This window comes from Puma concolor, chromosome A1 (assembly GCF_028749965.1).
Source record: "Puma concolor isolate L17-30 chromosome A1, mPumCon1.1.hap2, whole genome shotgun sequence".
Taxonomy (NCBI): Eukaryota; Metazoa; Chordata; class Mammalia; order Carnivora; family Felidae; genus Puma; species Puma concolor.
The window spans coordinates 28,394,674-28,413,020 of record NC_141667.1 but is presented as its reverse complement, the minus strand read 5'-3'; the positions used below and the strand labels follow the sequence as shown (position 1 = coordinate 28,413,020).

Genomic DNA, 18,347 nt, shown 5'->3' with positions numbered 1-18,347 from the left:
AGGTAAGGTGGAACTTCTCACTCTAAGAATAAGGAAAAGGATTTTGTAACATTGAACTTACCATCCCAAAGACATTCTCAAATGTCAGGCTATATGGATTCCCAAGACTCTTTGGCATGCACGCAAGACACAAAACCACTATTTCTTGTCATATGCTTAAAGGTGTATGATGGGAGCCCAGCTTAGCCACAAACCGCCAGATGATACTGAGATATTAATGATTACTACTCAGAAACAACATAATAAAACCAACATAATCCACTAGGGCAAACAAACACAATCAGTTGAAGAGATTGCTACTTTTACTGCAGGGACTGCAAGAGTTCTATAATACAGCCATTATATTTGTGCCTTACAACTTGTGCTCATTGAAGGCCTCTTTTGAGAATCTTTAAGAATAAGTTGGCAAACCATAAGAGACTCTTAAATACAGAGAACAAACTCAGAGTTGAAGGGGGCAGGGGCGGGGAATGGGTGATGGGTATTGAGGAGGGCACTTGTTGGGATGAGCACCAGGTGTTGTATGTAAGCGATGAATCACAGGAATCTACTCCTAAAACCAAGAGCACACTGTATACACTGTATGTTAGCTAACTTGACAATAAACTATACATATATATATATGGATAAGCCTACATACATGGCTTATATATGGATAAGCCTACATATATATATATGGATATATATATATATATATATATATATATATATGGATAAGCCTACATACATGGCTTATATATGAATAAGCATATATATATATATATATATATATATATACATATACATATATATATATGGATAAGCCTAGTCCCATTTTTTATACCTATAAAGTATCAGAGCTTTGTCTCATATTTCTCTTCAAGATTAAGAGGAGGACACTGAAAGCCAATGCTCTAAACATCCGCAATAACATCCCCAAAACTTGGCTAAATCAACACAAAGACTCGCCCATCAAGCTGATTAAGTCACTTGGTTAACTCTGTGGTTCACTCTGTGGACTACTCTAACTGAGCATGGGAGAGGAAGGAGGTTGAGAATAATCAAGATTATAGTTGAGAAAGCAAGATATTTCCCAGTTATTATCATGAATTATTTTCCCCAAGAATGTCTTTTATGGACGTTATTATTACAAAATTCAGTTGTCACCTTTTCAGTCCATGCTATCCAAAAAAAAGTTGGTTATAGTTGGAAATTTATCCCAATATGGAAAAGATTCAAGGAAACAACGGCGTATGCCAAACTATCTAGAATAACCCACCATGGAACACGACCATGAAGCCATGGACAAAAATTCATATTCATTGTAAAGGATTATTCTAAGACAAATAAAAAAGGTATGATTGTGGAGGATTCCATCTTAAAGTGTTCCAAAACATATCTCCTTCCATCTCAACAATCAAAGCTCTGGATCGTTATTTGCAACACATGAATGCTGAACAGTATTATTTCCCACCATAGCCCTATATGTATTGAAGTTGTATATCAGAAACTTGTGGATAGAAAACATTACTTTCAAGCAAATGACCATGTTGAAAAGGTTGTCCTGATGGAGATTGTCCAAGGGAAACTGACTATTAACACATTCTAGGTTTCTCTCTCTTGGAGTATGATTCCATTCCATGTTCACCAGGAGAATTTGGTTCTGCTAAAATATTCATGATACTGCATTGTCTTAATTTGTCTTAGGCATTTCCTACCATACCTTCATACAGATTAATCAGAGAGTCAATAGTACACAAATGCATGGGATGCAGATGTGCATTGCTGGTGTTTTTACTAACTCTTTGAGTTCTTGTTAGTTTTTTGTTCTTATAGTAAAAGGTTGCAATGATTTGGGCAGGGGGCAAGGTGGTTTTTGGAGGAAGAGAGGAACACATGGAAGAAGTCATTCCAGAGTAGTTTTTTGCCCCACTAAAAGACTGTGACTAAAATCTGTTTGAGTCTGTAAGTCCTCACACTGAGTAGAACTGCTTGAGTAAGAACTAAGTCAGGAAATGTGGGGTTTGTGAACGTTTTATAGGTCATCCATTAACTGACATTTCAAACATAAATGTACAAAGTGGAGTCCTTATTTCTCTTTCCCTAATAAGTGAACCATCCTCAACCGAGACTCAATCCAGAGATTTATAAATTATCCTTGATTACACTTTGTCACTCCCTATATCCGTTCCAATTAGCTAGTCTTACTATCTTTACCTCAAATATCTATCTCTTCTCCAGTTCTACTGCTACCATGCTGATCATAAGATTATCATCTTTGAGCTGGGCTTAGTCCTCTAGTAGCCTCCTCCAGAAGCCAGATTCCACTGTTTCCATCATTCTTCCCCCCCCCACCCCACCCCCCGCCTCTCTCTCCACTTTATTTTATACACAGTTGCCAAAGTGATCCAGAAAAAAAGCTATATCATGAATTAAAATTTTTGTAGCTTCTCCATGTACTTTGAATAGAATCCAAATCTCTAGACCCTGATGCATTCAGCCCCTATGTGTTCTGCAGTCTTCTAGAAGACTCCTTTTGCCCTACATGCTAGCCATGCTAACCTCAAGCAACTCAAGTTCTCTCGCAATTCAGGGCTTTTTGCACCTGCTGTCCTCTGGTTAGAATGCCCTTTCTCTGGCTCTCAAGCAGTTGACTCTTCTCCATTCCTTATGTACCAGCTTACCCAGTTTATACTTATCCTTCCCTGACCACCCATTGATAAATTGCCCTTGGCTTCATTGGTTGTCACACCCCATTTACTTTCTCCTTGAAACTTACCATTGTCTGTAATTGTTGTGTTTATCAGCAGTTTTTATTTTTTAATAAAACAAGTGTCTATACTTGTTTCTTGTCTTGGCTTGAAATACATCTAGCTTCGTCTCAAACCTCAGCTTCTATAAGTAGAGATCCTGGCCAGATATCTGCAGGATATGAATTGCCAGAGCCTCCTGACAGTGCAGTGTGCTGACATTTATTTGAGTAGTGACCAAGTCTGTCTCTTCATCACTATGTCCCTCATACAATGCTTCTACATAGTAAGCAATCAGTAAATATTTGATGCAGGTATTAATGAATGAATGAACTTCTCATTAATGCTGGAGCCAAAGAAACTTGAAGTTTAAAAAGTTAAGAAGTTTTGGCACTTGAAGAGCATTAGGAGATCAACGTAAATCTCCTTTGATATTTCTATGGAATCCGTGATTCCATTTACATGTATGATTTCAGGAATACGTGGGCTTCATGTAGTCAAATACATGCCCAGGTGACATGTTGGACTCTTTGCCTTACACATTTGACCCTGAGAGTACCAACCTTGAACAGAACTTAAAGACAGCCCTCACTCCTTCAGAGCATGTTCATGTTCATGTGGCCTCAATGTCAGTTTACTTGGTCATTAGCTTATATCCTAGCTCCTCCTCAGGAAGTGGTGTTCATCTGGATACATCAAGTCCCAGTGTTCAGGCAAGACAAATCCCACATCAATCTGGCAGGCTTGTCAGAAAGCTTAGGTCTTTGCTGTACAAATAAGAACAGGGAACCCCCAGTTGTAGAGGGAAGTCTGATCCAAAGAGACTCACTGGTAGAAAATATAGGCATGTTCACTCCAGGTGTCCATTGGAAATATATCAATGTACTCTCTTCCCACTGACAGATGGCAATAACTCCAAAAATAGAGCTGGGTGGGGGGATGGGCAAAATAAATGGGATTAAGAGTACACTTATCTTGGTTAGCACTGAGAAGTGGGTATAATTGCCGAATCATTACATTGTACACCTGAAACTAATATAATGTTATGTTAATTATACTTGAATAAAAAAAACCACAGTGTAAAAAAGTTAATCATGTCAGTTACAAGCTGTCAAAATGGAGATGGGGTAGAGGAAACTGCCAGGTACTTGCAGATATTGAGCATATGGAGAGGTAGAATCTGAATCCGGTCCTACAACCAGTGTTCTCCTTGGACACGTCACCCCCCTGGTTGGCCTCCCTTTCTTCGGCTGAGATATGAAGCCACTGGACCAGCTCATCTCTTTCAGCTTTCTCAGATGTGACTCTTTGACTTGAGAAGTCTTGTATTCTAAAACTGCAATCCAAGCAAAAATATCCTCACAGGGTTCTGTGTGTCATTATATACTTACTGTTCTCATAGAGTTTCATAAAATAAGAACCCAGTGAAATTCATGGTTAAAGACAAGGTTGGGTCCAATGAATATGGGCTGCTTGCGCTTTGTGGTTTGTTTTGAAAGCTAATCTTGAACTTAAACTCTTATGTAGTCTATCAGAAAGCTAAAGGAGATTGAAGCCTACAAAATACTGATGCTAAGATAGATACATTTTACTTCCTGCCGTACAAGTTGTAACCAGGACTTCTGTCACCACAAACGCTAATAAGCCTTTTGTTGCTGGGAAGGAGAAAATGTCGGCAGGTCTTGACTCAGCCATAAAAAAGAATGAAGTCTTGCTGTTTACAATGGCATGTATGGAGCTAGAGACAATTATGCTAAGTGAAATAAGTCAGTCAGAGAAAGACAAATACCATATGATTTCACTCATGTGTGGAATTTAAGAAACAAAACAAACAAGCATAGAGATAGAAAGAGGCAAACCGAGAGACAGACTCTTAACTGTAGAGAACAAATTGAGGGTTACCAGAGGGGAGGTGGGTGGAGGATGGGTTAAATAGGTGATGGGGATTAAGGAGTGCACTTGTGATGAGCATCAGGTGTTGTATGGAGGTGTTAAATCACTAAGTTGTGCACCTGAAACTAATATTACACTGTATGTTAGCCACCTGGAATTTAAATAAAAAATTTAAAAATAAATAAAACTTATTAAACTGAAATAAATATCAACTTATATTAAATATTAATATTAAAGTTAAATAAATAAACGTATTAAATAAGTTTAATAAACTTATTAAAGACCCCAAAAAAGGTCTTAAGACAAATGTTAGAATTAAATGCCCAGAATTTGTCTTTATGCATGAGACTCACTGGTTAAGTGACAGCCATTTATTGTGACCATGTATAACGATCCACAGAAGAATATAATTAGGTGATAAATCCACAGCAGCTCAAGGTTTTGTTTTTTAAGTTTTTAACTGAAGTATAGTTGACACATCAGTTTATACATTTAAGTATAGTTGTTACATTAGTTTCAGGTGTATAACATAGTGATTGGACAAGTCTATACCTTATGCTGTGCTCACCATAAGTGTAGCTACCGTCTGTCACCATACAATGATCTTACAATGCCATTGACTATATTCCCTATTCTGTGCCTTTCATCCTCATGAAGTAACTGAGAGCCTATATACCTCCCTCTGCCCTTCACCCATTTTGCTCATTCCCCACCCCTCTCCCATCTGGCAACCATCAGTTTGTATTCTGTATTTAGGGGTATATTTCTCCTTTTTTTGTTTGTTTGTTAATTTGTTGTTTTCTTTAGATTCCACATAAAAGTGAAATCATATTGTATTTGTCTTCCCCTGTGTGAATTATCTCACTGAGCATCATACCTTCTAGGTCCATCACCAGAGCTCAAGGTGTTTAAAGCCTTCAAAAACTGGCTTTAAAAAGTGTCACCTGGAAACCTTCAAGCTTCCCTTTCTCACAAGACTTTTAGAGTAGGACTAGGGTCACCAGTGTTTCAAGGCTCTCAAGGAAAAGACTATTTTGCTTGCAAAACTATCCTCTGTGAAGTCTGATTTTCCAACATGGATCTGCACTGCCAACTGTCCTGGCTGTGGCAGGTGTTCATCAGCTAAATCAAGAGGACAGTGGAAGCATTTATGCAGATAATCCCAAGTCAGCGCTCACCCCCTCCCTCAGAAAATGGAAAGAAGCTTTCCTGATGAAACAAGGAGTCTTTCCATTTAAAAAGAATTAATGGATCTTCTATGACTTATGCCACAAGCAGATATTCCCAGGACAAAGCATTTGGTGAGCTGGACACCATTCAGCTAGTTCCTTCAGTTTTCTACTGCACTTTGCTTCTGTAATTATGGCCACAGTTTTGAAAATAAAGTGGTGTTGATAGAGTTGAGACTTCAGGGATCAGAATGCCTCTGAAGAATAGTACCATATTCGTTTGTAGAATGATGATCCCACAGAGGTCACTTCCCTATCAGTAATCTGTGGTCGTGCTGAAGGGACATCCAGACCATCTAGATTATCCCTTTGCAACCAGCATCAGGCCTCTGTGGGACCAAATAATTTCAGAGCTGTATTATACTAGGAGACAAGAGCAGGATAGCAAGGCCCTACAAGAGTTAAATCACTTTCTAGGGTTACACAGGGAGCTAGACATGAAGCCAGGATGAGAATTGGTGGCTCGCTCATTGCATCATTATGTTCTCTGATGGTTTGCAAGGGAGAATATAATCCAAGCCTTGGAAGGTAGGTGGAGGTAAGCAAATTATTTTTGTAAGGGGCTGGATAGTAAATGATTTTGACTTCACAGGCCATATGAGCTTTGTGGCAACTATCCAACTCCGTTATTGTAGCCAAGTATATAATGAAATTTGTGTGGCGTTGTGTCAATAAAGGTTTATTAATGAACACTGAAATATGAATTGCATATTTATCAAATGTCACAAAATACTGTTTCATCTTGGATTTTTTTCAATTATTTAAAAATGTGAAAAACATTCTCAGCTCATGGTGGGCTGGTTTTGGCCTGGGGCAGGCATGTGCCTACTCCTATTGTAGAGTGACATATCTCAGCCCATGAGAGAACTGATTCTTTGTCTTGGGTCATACCCATCCCCTATGGCTCCATTCCATACCTCGGAGCTTCAGATCTCACTCATTTGTCCTCTGCAGAGGTGCTGTCACATTAGACTGTGAAGTTAGATCACTTACATTTCATCTCTGAATGCCTTATTTAATAAAAGTCATCCTAGGTTACAGGACTTACTCAGAAAAGGACGTAGAGGAAGAATTCCTTCTGACAAACACAGACTTGACCACAAATGCCAGTTATATTGTCAGTGAGTGTTGGTGGTTTGGATCACACTTAATAACATCAGACAAAAGGGATTGTTGGGGCGCCTGGGTGGCGCAGTCGGTTAAGTGTCCGACTTCAGCCAGGTCACGATCTCGTGGTCTGTGAGTTCGAGCCCCGCATCAGGCTCTGGGCTGATGGCTCGGAGCCTGGAGCCTGTTTCCGATTCTGTGTCTCCCTCTCTCTCTGCCCCGCCCCCGTTCATGCTCTGTCTCTCTCTGTCCCCCCAAAAAAAATAAACAAAAGTGATTGTGAATGTTGCCTGTTAACATGGCTTTAGTGGAAAATACAGAAAATGCCCAAAACTCCTTGCTGACATCGCTGACTGCATGTTTACATTGAAAGGAAATATTTGGGTTTGTATGTAAATAACTGCCTCTAGAAATCTGCCATATTCCCTGGGTTGGTTGGAATTCTACTGTCCCATTCTTTAGACATGCCTGGTTTGTTTGCTCACTTAACATAACAGCCAAATGTTTTCTTAAAATCCAAAGGCTTTCTCTGCTGCTGACACTGTTTGTTGGTATCAGAAGGATGGACAGCCCTCTAGGAACACTAGTTTTTTTCTGGATTGAGAACAAGCAGATGCAGGTCTGTGGTTTTTCAGACTTGGATGAGGGCCATAGGTCTAAATTAAGGGAATAATGCCTTTTGCTCAGTTTCCTTTCTTGACTGGAATGTCCTTACAGGAAAAGAGTGAGTCATGAAGGTTTTCTGGAAGCCAAGAGAAGGCTAAGACATGTCACATCAGTTAGTTGCCACAGTGGTGACTTTTGGCTGGAGCCACCACAAATGAAGGGCTCCAGGTGGGTCACTAGAGCTATAATCCAGACCCCTGCCTTGAGATATAAGGCCCTGAGAGCCACTAACTCTTACTGTTCTTGCACTTTTGTCACACATGACACTACCTCATGAGAATTACAGATACTGGTACAATGTTGCCTGTTGGGATATTTATGGTCATCAAGACTTTTTGGTTGCAAGGAATGGAACCCAACTCAAACTGACTATACAAATATAAACACATAAAAAAATAAGTACCATTCACTCAAAAGTCTGAAAAAAACTATGGGTTGATCTTTAGTCATAATTGCTTCCAGTATTTAAGGAGCAAATATCATCTCTCCTTTCCTTTTTTTTTTTTTTTTTTTGTCTTTATCTCTGCGTTCATCTGTGTTGCCTTCATCTTCTGACAGACTTTCTCCATGTGGATGGAAAGCTGGACGCTGGCATTTCCGGGCTCCTAGGGTCCTTACAACTCACAGGCTCAAAAGGAAAGAGCCTCTCTCCCAGCATCTATTTCTGTCTCTGAAAAAACCTCACTTGTCCATGCTTCAGTAATATGCTCACCCTTGGACTTAACAACGAGTATCAATGAATACTCTGGCTAGTGTAGGCCACACGTTCTCCTGTCTGGTCTTACCAGAATCATGTGGAGTGAGGAGGAGGAAGTTTTGATGAAAGAATGTGGGACAAACACAAAATGAAAAGCAATGCACTACACTAGTAAATTATTTGTTTGCATTTAGTAAAAATACGGTTTTCATAAGGAGTAAGCAAATCAGAAGCCACCTGGTGAATCTTCGTTCTTTCTCCATTCCCTGGTCTTCTTTGTTCTTTCACTGAGCTATGGGCTGAAGTAATACAAATGAAAAACACCCGATCTCGCTGTCAATACTATCATGGTCTAGTTCAGGAGAGCAGCACATAAACAGCAACATGCAAGTTATTGCAGTAGGCTGTGATATTTGCTCAAGGTGCTGCTAATCCACTCACTGTGGGCCAAAGATGACAGGTAGAAAAAGAGTTCATCTTCCTCTGCTATTGTGAGGATTTAGATAGTGCACAGGCTCGGATGCCAATGCTATTATTACTGCCTTACAGAAGCCTGCCTTAATTCTGATGAAAGGATCATCATTTTCAGCACAACCCTCTGAATTCCCAGAGTGGAAAGCTAGCAAATATATGGCTTGCAGAGGGAGCCTCATACCATGGCCAGGACATAGCAAGAAAGTAATACATTTTTAATTAATGTTTAAGGGAAAATTAATCAGTAGATTCCTCAGCTGGGAAGGAGACATTAGAATACACACAAAAAAGTATTTTTCGAGGCATCTGGTGGCTCAGTCAGTTAAGTGTCCGACTTCAGCTCAGGTCATGATCTGGCGGTTCATGAGTTGAAGCCCTGCATTGGGCCCTGTGCTGACAGCTCACAGCCTGGAGCCTGATTCGGATTCTGTGTCTCCCTCTCTCTCTCTGCTACAACCCTCCCCACCACCACCCCCCCCCCCCCGCACTCTGTCTCTCTCAAAAATAAATAAAAATAAAAAAATTTCTTTTAAGTATTTTTCAAGGTTCCCTTTAAAAATTGCCAAAACTTACCAAAAGCGATATTCAGATAGGAAGACAGATGACTTTTCAAGAAGAGATATTGTAATCTCTAGGGAAAAAGAGAATATAATCCTCGGGATTTCACTGCTTTGGTTCTTTCTTCACCTTCTTCAGGCTTTCCCATGGCTCTCAAAGATGAGGCTATGTGTGCTCAAAATCGAAGCCTGAGGGTTTTGGAATCCCTGACTCCCAGGAGTAAAATAAGATGTTTGGATGAATGGGGGCCCACAATCCTGTCCAATGTAGATATGCTGTGATCCTGTGCCCAATTTTCTGATCTATATTCTGAGCTTACATTGGATGTGGCATAAGCAACCCACTAAGAACCACCAAGCTCTGCTCTGTTAAGGCTTGAAGAGAAGTCCTCTCCCTGATGAGACAGCTCATCAACCAGGAAATGGTTAGTCAGACCGGCTATGATAGCATCTGCACCTCAGCCCCCCTGAAGTGTCCACAAAGTTCTCCCCAAATCCATGCCATGCATAGGAAGTCAAGAAGATACCGTATTGATAAAAATTTGCACTGCCAGTGAGAGTTCGGGCCCCATACTTGGGGAAGAAGTGCATATTTCAGATCCAAGATACTGCCCTCAGCCCAGCTACATGAAGTTCTATTTACAAAAGGGTAAAGGAATTGATGTTCTCAATACTGAGGAAAGCTGAGTCCAATCTACCTTAGATATCATTTCTTTTACACCAAAAACTCAATCAATAGATCATTGTCCCTGGATAACTGTCGTATTTTTTTCCAAGTTAAGGTTGTCTGTAAACACGGTGAATGTGGTAACTACATTTTATTTTAGGTTTTCATTTCCAGTAAGAGCACATATCAGGCTTTCAATACATATTTGTAAAATGATGGATGGATGGATGGATGGATGGATGGATGGATGGATGCTACGTATGGAACTCACTTAGGGAGGCAAAGTTTGAACAGGTGGTGCAGAAGATTTGCAGTGCTATATAGTTTAACAAGCAAATCTGGCATGGAAGAACTTGAGAGATTTGAAACAATAGGTTTCCTTTGAATCTAGAGAAGACTTATCATTTCCAAAGTCTAGTCCAACGGGCTGTGACTCAAAACAAAAGCTTTAAAGGACCGTTTGCAGGAGAATAACATACTTTATTGATGTATCCAGGGACAGGACCCTCAGGCAGAACATTTCTCAGACTATTACATAGAACATGATATTGGCTTTTAATTAGGAGCTAGATCAGAGATGTAATGAGACCTCCCAGGAGAAAGAGGATAATCACAAGACTTGAGGAAGCTATGGTGAAAATCAGTAAATTAGTGCCATATAGGCATCTAATTCTTCCATATCTTATCCCACAGTCCACATGGCACTCCCAAGAATGAAGCATTAATAGCATTAACTCAATGAAGACAGTTATGAATAAACCAAAGATTGGGCAACAGCTGCAAAATCCTGGTTTTCACCCAATTTTCTACTTCTGCTCCAAAGAGCAGGCTATTTTATGGACCAGTGATAATTGCCCCACCTCTACCCTGAATCACTGTGGGTAAGTAACCCATCTTGGACACACCTGATTAGTAGAAAATATTTATTCTCCTTCCAAATATTTTCAGTCCAAGCACCGTGTTTATATGAATTTCTCTAACTGGTCTACACCATCTCTACCTTTCCAAGCTAAACAAATTGAGTAAATAAATTCCAATTGCTAAAAGAGAAATTTTACCATACTCTAAGTTTTGTAGTCAACTCAGTGCTCTCTTGAGTTTAAAAAATCAGCCAACCAGGCAGATGCAATAGAAAGCCTTGCATCCTAAATCTTCTGGATCTAATGTTTGGAATTTGACTATCCAAAGACATTATGGTAGAGATAACAAGAACTTTGAAGTTGGAGAGATCTGTGGGCACATTCTCTATCTCCTACTTGGAAGTAGTGTGACCTCCATGAAGTTATTTCAACCCTCTGAGACTACACTGTAAAATGGAAAGAATAGTAGGATTTTTTTTATAGCAGGCCCATAGGGTTAGTTAGATTTAAATGGCATAACACATGTAAAATGGTAGGTGCTCATTAGAGGATAGCCATCCACCACTCATCCATTCAACAAATGTTTATTGAGTATCTACCATGTGCTAAGGGCTGTTCTTAGTGCTAGGAAAATAGCAATGAACAACACTGTCAATAGAACTTACATTCTCTATGTAGGAGATAAACTAAACAAATATATGTCAGATGGTGATAAGTACTAGAAGATAAATAAAAGAAAGGAGGGGTATTATGGAATGTCCATGGGAAAAGAAGCAATTGCAAATAGAGCAGTCATGGAAGGGTAGGCACACCTTTAGTATTTGCAGGGCTTGGGGGAAAAACACAGGTGAAGGAACACCTGTGATATGTCTAACATTTGATCAATAATGAAATCAATTATAGATTGTCATTCCACCTTGACCACATACTTTCGTTGCATCTTGCTCAAGATCTTGGTCAAATTTGGAGTGTTAAAACCCTCAGAGCTCTGCACTAGAATCTGAAGTATCCTGCCTCTAGCCAGTGTCCCTCCCCATTCCCACCTGTTCTCTTCTCACCTCAGCAAGATCCTCTACCATGAGGGCTCTCAAAAACATGTGTGTGGATGCTCCAGCCCACAAGTCCAAGTTACACACACAGACACACACACATACACACACACACACACACACACACACCATTAATAGCTGCTTCTTCTCAGCTCTCCTCTCAGGCCTTGGAACATGCCTACCAGCAGCATGGTCTTGGAAGTGTGGTTGGGCTACTGGGGCAGGGAACTCTGGGTATTCAGAACGTTATGTAGGAGTGGGGAGAGGGAGGGAGCTCTCCGTGGGCACCTCACTTTAGCCCTGCATATTCCTTGCCCCTCTGGGAAGGGATGAATGAGAGCAGTGCCCTCTAAAGTGAGAGATCCGGGACAGTTGCCCTTCCTGCCTGGGGTAAAGGAAAGAGCTGGTGAAGAATCCACTGTCATGGTAATTTTGAGCAATGACCCAAAGGCATTGAGAGAGTAATCCGTGGAGGATATTTGGGGAAAGAGTATCGTGGACAGTAGAAGTGGCAAGTGCAAAGCCCTGAAGTAGGAACATGTGTGGTATGTTCCAGGAGCATTGAGGAGACCAGAGAAGCTGGAGTGGCTCAAGTGAGGGGATTGGTGATTTCAGAGAGATGTCTAGAGGTCAGATCCTGAAGAGTCTTGTAGGTTCTTATGATGACTTGGACTCTGATTTAAGCAAGATGGGAAGCCATTGGCAATTTGAATAGGAAGTGGTAGGATCTAAGTTATGCTTTAAAAGAATCATCCTGGCCGGTGCTGGAAACGACTGCAAGGGGCAAGGAGAGAGGCAGGGAGACCAGCCGGCCGGCTAATGCGAGTATCCAGGCCAATGGCGATAGGTTAAACCAAAGTGGTGTCCATGGGGGAAGTGAGAGGTTTCAGTTTTAAATCTCATTTAAAGGTAAAGTTAACTGGATTTGCCAGTGGGTTGCAGGTGGAGTAGAAAGGGAGAAGAGTCAAGGATGATTCCAAGGCTTTTGAGTTTGAGCAACTGGAGATGAAGCCAAAAGTTTTATTTGCTTTGCTTTTTCGTAACATAGGAGTGAACATAATTATAAACTATATTACTGGTGGCAGCCAATACAAAGCCTCTGGATGATTTGAAGTACGACAAAAACCAAATGTAGTAATAAGAAGAGAGCTAAGCATGTATTGTCCTGCCTATATAAACAATGTGTAAATCTGCACAAGTGTATTTTTTGTACACTAGTATTCACAGGTGGACAGAACTGTTTTCCAAATCACAAATCTCTTTGTTTGAACTTCATTCTGTGCCTTTAATTAAAAAAAGGCGGTACCTAAAATTATTGTGGTAGAGAGGCATGAATGCTTGGTCCTGCCATCAGTCCTGGGTGCGGCCCTTCCTAGCTTTGGAATCTCTAGCAAGACCTTTAATTCTTTGAAGATTCAGTTCCCACATCTTAAAAATGCGGATGACATTTGGGGCGCCTGGGTGGCTCAGTTGATTAAGCGTCTGATTTTTAATTTCAGCTCAGGTGATGATCTCACCGTTCGTGAGTTCGAGTGCCACAATGGGCTCTGTGCTGATGGTGCACAGTCTGCTTGGGATTCTCTGTCTTCCTCTCTCTCTGCCCCACCCCTGCTCATTCTCTCTCACTCTTCTCACTCTCTCTCTCTCAAAATAAATAAATAAACATTTTTATTTAAATGTGGGTGACAGTTGCCAATTTCGTCAATTCTGAAACAGCATCCAGATCCCAGGTGTCATTAAATACTAATGGCATCCATTTAAGCCAAAGTTTAAACAAATATTTGGTCTTCCCCTTTTATAGTTTATATTCTTGTTTATTGTTCTTCCAGCAAGGAATATGAATAGTTAATAATGGGGTTTTTTTTAGCTGTGATTTATATGATCAAAGAAGTAAAGCCAGTTAGCTCAATTGGTCATATTCTGAAATCAGTGAGGTACTCTTTTTGTGTGTGTTCACAAATTAGCTTCCCTCTGTTTCTTGGCCACACACTTCACCTGGGCTTCACAAATGAGTAGAATTAATTACAATGTGAATCAGACAAAAGAGTGTAAATCCATCACTCCTGTTGAGAAAACAGCTCAAAAAACAAGCATCCCTGCTGGTAGCAATATTTTCTTCATATTTGAACGATGCAACCTTGAATCACCTGTGATGATGACAAAGAATAAATAAATACATACGTGAATAAGTAAAATATAGGAAGGACAGCATGAGATTAACTAACTATAAAGTTTAAAATGTCTCAGGAAGGGGCTCCTGGGTGACTTAGTCTATTAAGCATCTGACTCTTGATTTCAGTTCAGGTCATGATCTCATTATCGTGAGATCCAGCCCCATGTCGGGCTCCACAGTGAGCATGGAGCCTGCTTAAGATTTTCTCTCTCTCTCTCTCTCTCTCCCCCTCTCCCTTGGCCGCTCCCCTGCTCGCATGTGTACATGTATGTGCCCTCTCTCAAAAAACAAGTAATAATAATAGAGTAAATAAAAAATAAAAAAGTAAAATGTCTCAGGAAGTATTTAGGGAGTAAGTTGGTTGAGATAATATTTTCATAGCCTCCAAGAGTTTCTACACCTTAAATTGTTTGAGCTTCCAGGTTTAGCCCTCAGAATCTTTGCTCCCTCAAATGCAAACCAAGAAGTTGGACACTTTTACTTCAAAGAGGTCTTCCAGCTTAAGAAATCTGTAATTCTATGAATCTTCTTCCTGGAAACTGTTCCTTCCACTTGGCACAGTAAATATATTCACGTATATTTTATTTAATCCTAAACTTCAGAATCCAATTTGGTGAACTGTCATTACTTGAAGGTGTCAGCAAATCCTCTGGCATCTGAGAAAATTATCAAAACCAATTAAGGGACTTGTCAACCCCGTGTGATTGATTTTAAAATCTGTCAGCAGGGCTGTCTCTGGAGGCAAGGAACCTCATCCACAGGCTTTGCTGTGGGTAAATCAAGCTGGGATGACTCCTGGGATTTGGATACTGCTTCAGACTTAACCAAATGGGTGGTCATCATCTGCAGGTCCAGGAGACTACACAAGGACAAGGCAGCTGGCTTCCTGGAACCTTGCAGAAATAATAGTGTGTGTGTGTGTGTGTGTGTGTGTGTGTGTGTGTGTGTGTGTAATGGGGTAGAAGGATGGGGGGCAGCTGGCAGTGACATGAGGGAACAATGGGAAGGGGAAAGACAATCACAAAAACAGCACCCCACCCTGAGCAAGTGAAAGAATTTCTTAGAATGCAACACTGGCCATGCCTGTGAATAATTGGCTTGCAAAGCACTTCCTTCATTTGTTTCTTATATAAAAATGATCATTTCAGTGCTGATGATGAAAGCCCAGAAGGAAATTATGGCTTACTGGTTAGTTTTGTGAATGGCTTTGGTGTAGAATAGAGCTTCATACATGGGGTTCTAAATCTCTGGCCCACAGACCTGAACAAGCAGATTTGAGACTGGTTGTTATGTAACTTTTGAGAGAGGAATTCTCTGATGAGTTGGCCTCAGGAGCAAAATGAAGGGCAAAACTAGGGGACAATCCAAAGCCTTTGCCTAAGTCTAAATCACAGTTCTCTCGGCAAATTACCAAGAGGCCAAGAACTACAAACACTGACGCATATGGCTTTTGTTGGAGAGATTGCCAGAATTTATCTTTCTTATTAAAATATGATAATGACAACCACCCTTTATTAAGTGCTCATAAAATAGCAGGCATTTTATACACATGACTACCCATCCTCAAAATAATCCTTCATAATGGCTATTATTCTCCCCATTTTAAAGATAAAGAAACGGAGATATCGAACAGTTATTAGCTAGTGGCTCCTGGGTGGCTCGGTTGGTTGAGCATCCAACTTTGGCTCAGGTCGTGATCTTGTGGTTCATAGGTTCAATCCGAGCATTGGGCTCTGTGCTGACAGCTCAGAGTCTGGAGCCTGCTCCGGATTCTCTCTGCCTGTCTCTCTCTCTCTCACTCTCTCTCTCAAAATAAATAAACATTAAAGAAAAAATTTTTTAGAGAAAAGTTATTAGCTCAAAGCCAAACAGCAAGTTAACAGAGGTGCTGTAATTTAATTCTGGGCTTTGCCAGTAGCAAGTTATGCCCTTTTCAATACCCTAGCTTGCCTCGGTCCAACTGTCTCATACTTGGCAAATGTCCCCATCACCCTAGTGTGTGGGTCCTTATACATGTCTGTCCATTCTGTCCGTCTCAGTGTTGTGAGTGAGATATGAATGACAGGACATCATTATATGCTTCATTGTCTTCAGTGTATAGCTGCTTCCTTGTTCTGGATCGGTTTTCTCCTTTGTTGGAATATTTATTTTGCCTTCTCTGCAAACTAAAAATATAAATTTTATGTTTTTTCTGGGATACATCTCTCCCCACACATTATGAATAGTGAAAATTGGCTTCAAATGTTTAATTAAGCTGTGAAATAGACCTTACTCAGACAATACTTGCATTAGTGTGGATTCATGGTGTCTGCCCCTGGAGCTGGAGAACCTTCAGATTAAGCTAATCAGTACTATTGTTGTGTGCAGTATTGACAATTTTATTCCATGCTTTTCCATTCCTGGCATCTGTGCTTGTAAATATAATGTGATGTGAACTCCTAAGTTGTTCTAGTGGTTTTGTTAAAATTTTCTGTGCTAATAATTTGAAGGGGAGGAGCAACATTCACTGAGAAGTGTCCCAACCTACATGGCAATATCAGAAGCTTGCATCTAACATAGTGTAATGGCTCGGGGCGCTTGGGTGGCTCAGTTGGTTAAGCGTCCGACTTCAGCTCTGATCATGATCTCACAGTTCGTGATTTCGTGCCAACAGCTCAGAGCCTGGAGCCTGCTTTGGATTCTGTGTCTCCCTCTCTCTCTGCCCCTCCCATGCTCATATTCTGTCTCTCTCTCTCTCTCTTAGAAATAAATAAACATTAAAAAAATTAACATACTAATAGCTTAGGTGCTAACTAGTTCTGAAATATCAATCATTCCAAAATTTGAGTTTCCCAGTTTTCTCCATAGCATTTTATCATGTGTAAATATTTTCCAATTTACCATTTGTTTTCTTGAGGTACAGAAAGATACAGTTATTTGCAGAATAAATATCACCTGGATGAAACAATAAAAATTACTGTGCACCAGTAAATTAAGTTTATTAAGCCTTGCATAAATGAATGAGGTACCAGGAATGTGGTTTATTGTTAAGGAGAATAGATCACACAGATTAAGGCTGTATAACTTCCTCATTATGGTGGTATCATACAGGGCCCTACTACCAAAAACTGAAAATGTTATCTTTTATTTTGTCACTTACATTTCTTGGCTTTCAAAAAAAACACCTTTGTATTAAAATGGGCTAAATTATGGTGTGGCAACAAACAAATTCCATCAGTATGTTGTAGTTACCAGTTGCTCTATGACAAACTGTCCTAACTTAGTGCTGTAAAATAACAATATATTACTGTGCTCGCAAATTCTATGGGTCAGGAAATCTGACATGACATAGTGGTGATGTCTTGGCTTTGCTGCATAATAGGTGGGGTGTTAGTTGAGGAGCACTCAAATGGCTTGGGGGCCGAAATCATCTGGAAGTTTCTTCGCTCACATGTTTGGTGCCTGGCTAGGATAACTCAGACTAGCTGGGACTCTTCACAAGAGCACCTATGCGTGAACTCTCTGTGGGCCTTGGGCTCTGTGATGGCTGGATTCTGAGAGGGAGCATGCAGACAGCAAGTGTTCCAAGAGAGTTAGTACTGCAGGAGCAACTTTCTGGCCTTTTGGGGGCCAGTCTCAGTAGTCATGAAGTATCACTTCCCTCACTCAGATGAAAGAGGAGGAGAAATAGAGTCTACTTTCTGATGGGAGAAGGGCAAATTCACACTGAAGACGAGCATGTTGGATGGGTGATGCTGTGGGCCCTCTTGATCATCTTTGGAATCTGCCATCTGCCATGCGTTGGCTTACAACAACCAGGACCTATGTCTTGTTCAAAGTCTGCTGTGGCTCCAGGCAGTTCTCCAGAGTGGATTGTTGGCTTAGCAATCCTGGCTGCTGCTTCCATCCCACAGCTCCTCCATATCACTCATGATTCCACAACCATTGCCACAGGGGAAGAGTGGCATGGACGATCACACACCGGTTTTCAGATACACCACCTGGAAGAGACATCTTAAGTCACTTCTACTCACATTTCATGGCTCACACAACCATGCCTGCATTCAATGGAGCAAGCACATGTGGCCTTCTTGTGTGCCCACAAAGAAAATAGAACTAGAAATGCTGGCAAATGGCAATGGTGTATCACAGCTTTAGAGATACTGCCTGAATGGTGAAATCCTGTAATTCTCATCAGTGCTGGTTTCTGTACTTTGTCAAATTAGCTCATTCATTCCTTTATCCATCTAACAAATATGTATGCGAT

General features: G+C 40.6%; 1 protein-coding gene across 4 annotated transcripts in view; it reads left to right on the top strand.

Annotated features, from left to right (window-relative positions):
- Positions 1-18,347, top strand: part of PRLR (prolactin receptor) — a 166,793-nt gene that overhangs the window by 63,030 nt on the left and 85,416 nt on the right. The window contains exon 3 of one of the 4 annotated variants that reach the window (XM_086676926.1): positions 10,713-10,900. The exons of 2 other annotated variants lie outside the window; for them this stretch is intronic. The gene's annotated coding sequence lies outside the window, so the exon portion shown is untranslated. Of the gene's footprint in view, positions 1-9,891; positions 10,901-18,347 lie in introns of those variants that run through there. One more of the 4 variants, XM_086676939.1, reaches the window with a different exon arrangement.